Below are 5,760 nucleotides of genomic sequence, written 5' to 3' on the forward strand. Positions count from 1 at the left end.
GCAGTCAATCAAAGAACATACTTCATACATTACCAACCTAGGGTTTGGACCTGATTGTTGTTTGAAGGGTTAAAGGTGCAGATGTGACTCCTTGATGCTTGTGAAACTGCAGTCTTGTGGAAGACATTATCAAACACCTTCAAGTACTTGAGATAAGTGTTGTAACCCTCATATGAACATAATTCATAATCAGATCTGAGGATCTTTTGGCTGGGTTTTTCCTCCTAGGAGGTTTTCCCAGGGTAACCTTGTCTTGTGTTTATTTGTTCCCTTCTTTGTTATGCTTAAATCTAGAAAATAACAAACCCTTCATCTAATCAATTTAATTAGTAATTAAATTCTAATTTTTTGAGTTTAGATTAATCTGAAAGTGCTAAAAATAACATTGTATCAGAGCCAAGTTGTAATCAGATCTAGCATCCTGTAGCCTAGATCTTGCACCTTCTTGCTGTCGTATAATGATGACAAGTTCCAAGATTGAGGAAAGTTTGAAAAGGTTTTGTGATCAAAGGTTTAGCATGGTCACATCTTGATCTAGCATTTTTGAATATCCAACTCTTCAACATCATTCAAGCTAAGTATTTTTTATTCATTGCATTATTGATTGCAAGATATATTATACTCAGCTTATCTAAAGGATTGAAGTATTATCGTTTGGCTGACCTAGTTCTAGGTCGTATTGATTTTATGATTCTAATTGCCTTAGTTGGTAGACTTATCTAATATAGATATCATCATGATTTGCATACTTTTTTGGGGAACTTAGAAGGTATTCTAAATTTCTGTTTGAGTATTGCAAGGTATTATAGATCGATTCTCCATTAATACCTTGATTGGAATCAGGAATGTCTTGGACTCGTCATCCACAGTTGTCATCTATATAACTATGATATAAATACTTGTTATGCTCTCTGCACATGTAATTTAGATATTGTTATTATGTTAAATAATATGGAGTGGTTCTATTATTGACTTTTTCTCTAAAAGATCTAAGTATCCGTGTGATGAATACTTATATGCATTCTAAGTGAGTAGCCATGCTTGGTTGAGTTATGTGTTTTTTAAAATGATCTTCATTCATGACACTTCTTATTGACTTGAATTTCTACTTGACCTAAACAACTTATGGAGATGTGTACAGTCACGAGGAGCTAATGATTGTTTGCCTTGGCATCATTGATATTAGTATACCGACTAAGGTGAAGCAATTTTATGTTCTCTTAATTATGAAGATGAACTCTTAATGAACAGATCGAGATCACTTTGACTCAATATTTTGGCCTATGTGTAATTTTACTGATAGGTGTCCCTGATAGAAAAGTTTAGTTGAAAGATGATCTGCAATCATGTTCGTAGTATGCAAGGATTAATGTTAGATGAAGAAACTTATTTTTCCTGTCTATTAGAGCCTTGTAGTTCGTACAATATAGATCTTCTTCTTGTGACTTTTTTTTTGACGTATGGGATTCTCCTACTATCATAAACTACCTTGAGATCTATTTGGTTTTGATCAAGCATAAAATTGTGCTTGATGGATATCAAAGAGTATAACTAATGAGTATTTTATTAATATCATTTTGTAGAATGATGTTGTTATTAGATCAATTTTATCAATACTCACTTGTTTTGATTAATTCCTCTATATTGAACTGCAAATAGATGAACTAATGGATATTATGGCTGCATTCAGTCTTTGGTCATTTCTAGTGTTTCTTTTGAGATGTTCTTAATCTTCAAATCTGACCATTGATGTGAAGAATGAGATCTACTATAAATGTTTTATGAAGAAGTTATGATCTAGGGAAAATCTCTCTTGTAATACCAAAGATAATGATCAACCATGGACCTTAATGGAATCTTGAGTTTTGTTGTCTGCTCCAAGAGATTGAATTTATATCTTGTCTTCTAACGTTGCATAATGTTGCTATTCATTGGCTGAAACTATTTTTACAAATCTATGATTCTATTTGTGATTCCCCTTTGAAAGACTTCGCAATTGATTTCTTAGGATTTTCGTTTTCTATCGATAACATTTATTGGCAATCTTGTTGTGTAATCTCTTGATGAAACTTATCCTCATCTTATCTCAAAAATTTTGCTATGGGTTCACCTTATTGAAAGATAGATGGACAGGGTCCTTGAGATTAACATAAAAGATTGATTGTGCAGAAGTTAAGGGGGAGCACCTCCTTCTGAGTTGGTATACTCTAACCTATGTTGGCTGATTACCTTTTATTATGAGTATTAGCATGTAATTTTTTTCTTGGGTCAAGCATTTTCAATTCCATTATGATTGAACTGACTTGATGCTTAAGAGTATGATTTCTTATCCCAGAGTACAGGAAATTGATTGGATCTTTTAGTGGCTTGGAATGCTTCTGAAACAAGGCATGCTAATTCTTCAAGGGAAATTATTGGGATGGGCATACACTCAAAGGATGTTCAAGTACTTTGGAAGCTATGATTGGACATAGCTGCTACTGAGAGGGAGTTCCTGCTATTTTGGTTTGTTATCATGGTTGTATATTGATGCCTAACAATTCAGTGTTTTATGGCAGGACAATCCTGTATTGCAGATGTTCTCACCAAGTCTCTTGAAGCTTGAGATAGACTTGGAGCTATGGAGAACACCACCTTGTTGAGAGGGAGTCTCAACCTCTGTGATACATTGTGTTGTATCAACCATCCTCTATGGGCAATGTAAGATGGTATTGTAATCTTCTCAGGGAGAAGTGTAATTGTTAGCCATCCTCTATGGACAATGCAAGATGGTATTGTAATCTTCTCAAGGAGAAGTTTAATTATTAACCATCCTCTGCAGGAAATGTAAGATGGTAGAAAAGATCCTCTACACCCTCTGCAGGAAATGTAAGGTGGATCCAATCTATGCTTCTGTGCAAGCTGGAAGACTATGTTATGTAGTTCCATTCTATGCTTGTGTGCAAGATGGAAGACTACAATATTCCGATTATGTCTATTCCATTTCTTGATTGTGTGCAAAATGGAAGATTATGATGTTACATTCTTCTTTGGGAGAAGACTGAGGTAAAGACAATGAATGATGGATATGCATGATCGATGGCATAGAAATACCCCATGATGTGAATGAATAATTGTGTATGTATTCATGACTTACAAGTGTGCATGTTAAAGGTTGAAGTCATCCTCCACAGGCATTACAAGATGAATACTATGGGATATGGTGCAAAGAGGTTCAAAGAGGCACCATTCAACTAAAGTATATTAGCACAGATGAACAGGTTGCAGATATTCTTACCAAACCCTTATCCAGAGTGAAGTTCGAATACTTCAGAGACAGACTTGGCATTGTAGAAAATGAAACCCTAGCTAAGAGGAAGTTTCAATCTCAGTGACTCTATCTACAGGGTTTTGATCATTCTTTGCTTGTGTACAAGAATGAAAAGTATCCAATCTATGCTTGTGTGCTAGATGGAAAATTATAATTATGTAAAGACCCACTTGTATATTACAATTTCTATGCTTGTGTGCTAAAACCATCCTATGCTCATGTTCTAGGTGGAAGATGTAATTCTATGCTTGTGTGCTAGATCCATTCTATGCGTGTGTGCTAGATGGAACTCTAAAGGTTCAGATTATGTATTCTCTTCTTCCCTAGTTAAGAGGGAGTGTTGTTTATAACTAGGTAAGAGGGTTTGGATTGCCCTAAGGCAAGATCTGAACCCATATAGGACTAGGTCCTATCCTAAAAGGGTGACGTGCCCCCAAGATAGGACCAACCCCATAACTCCACCCCACATATATACCATGCCACACTAAATTAACTTGGCACCAAAATGCATATATTCTATCAAGGATGACTTGGGGTTATATGGGTTAAATGCTCATATAAATAAAGATCAATTGCAAAACACAAAACACACATTTATTATTCATTTGATCCTATGCGAAATATATGTCTGCCAGTTGCAAGTTAAGGAGGAAAAAATATATGCCTACCATTGCGAGTTAAGGAGGAATAATCGTATGTCTGTCATTGCAAGCTAAAGGAAGTATATTAGATCTGCCATCACAGCGAAATACCTCAGTTACATCAGCAAACTACTTCTACCAATTAAAGTGTGAAATTCATTCATGTGAAGAGCGAACTGGTGTGAAGGAGGGCAAACTAAAGTTGCAGTCAATCATAGAACATACTTCATACATTACCAACCTAGGGTTTGGACCTGATTGCTGTTTGAAGGGTTAAAGGTGCAAATGTGACTCCTTGATGCTGGTGAAAGTGTAGTCTTATGGAAGACATTATCAAACACCTTCAAGTACTTGAGATAAGTGTTGTGGCCCTCATATGAAAATAATTCATAATCAGATCTGAGGATCTTTTGGCTAGGTTTTTCCTCCTAGGAGGTTTTCCCAGGGTAACCTTGTCTTGTGTTTATTTGTTCCCTTCTTTGTTATGCTTAAATCTGGAAAATAACAAACCCTTCATCTAATCAATTTAATTAGTAATTAAATTCTGATTTTCTGAGTTTAGATTATTCTGAAAGTGCTAAAAATAACAAGAATGACCCAAGTGAGTACAGCTAGACCTAAGCTTTCCAACTCACTCTAAAAAATAGGCCTCTCGAGATTAAAGTCTCGGAGGGTGGGATTATTTGAGTTTTCTCTTTTGAGATATCTCATATTGTACATTTAGTAGGGCCTCGCAGCCTCAATCACGCTTGCATGACTACTTCTTATATTGGTACCTTGTTGGTCTATAGGCCTCAATCGTGCTTGTGCGATTGTAAGGGGTAATTCCAAATGGAAATCCTTACTACGAACCCTAAGATAGAAGCTACCTAATTCACTTCTAAAAGAGGGATAATCTTTGTGCAAGAGAGATAGTAACTCTCCCAAGACGCTTGCCATATCGTGCCCCCATTAGCATTTGGAGTTAGATAATATGACGTTGAGAGTCCATTGCATGAGACTCAATGATCGTATTTTGATTAGCTATTGGGTGTGTACCTAAGTTTGCAACCAATGGTTTTCTCTCTCAGCCAGCTTCCTTAGGATTTTACATGATGTGCTTGAGGTCACTTATCATATCACGTGTTTACTGTATTTTCATCCTTGAAACAAAGACTTAGACATCTAAAAAACTAGAAAATAAAATCAAAACATCAAACTTCATTGATAAAAAATCTGTCAAAGTCAATTTTTTACCTCTTCTTTGTCCTCAGCCGTACGAGATTTCTAGTTTATCATCATGTTGAAGTTAAGTTGTCATACGAGTTAGATCACCAAAGGTTCTTTGTCATCAGTTTGTTGTATGGTATTACCTAAATTGTCATACGAGATTTCTATTTTGTCATCTTGTTCAGGTTAAATTGTCGTATGAGTCAGATTAGAAGAGGATTATTTGTTATCATTTGTTGTATGGTTTTGTGGTAAGTGTCATATGAGATTATGCCTTTGTCATATGAAACTATCTAAATTATCATCTAGGACTGTGTAAACTATCGTACGAATTTTCGTCTTTGTCAATCCAGACTTGTCTTACTACATGTCTTTTTCAGATCTGTCATGTTTTCTTGGTCAAATTATAGAGAGCACAAACACCTGATATTTGTCATTTTGTACTTAGGTTGTCTTCTTGGTTCACTAGGTCAAGTTATCTTCTATCAAATCAAATTCTAGAACTAGACACCCCAAGATTTTCAAGTATTCACCATCAATAAGTTCAAGATCTAACATCTCAAAGTGCATCATCACCTATTTGATAAAATGATCACTCAA

Source organism: Cryptomeria japonica, chromosome 1, assembly GCF_030272615.1.
Source record: "Cryptomeria japonica chromosome 1, Sugi_1.0, whole genome shotgun sequence".
Classification (NCBI taxonomy): Eukaryota; Viridiplantae; Streptophyta; class Pinopsida; order Cupressales; family Cupressaceae; genus Cryptomeria; species Cryptomeria japonica.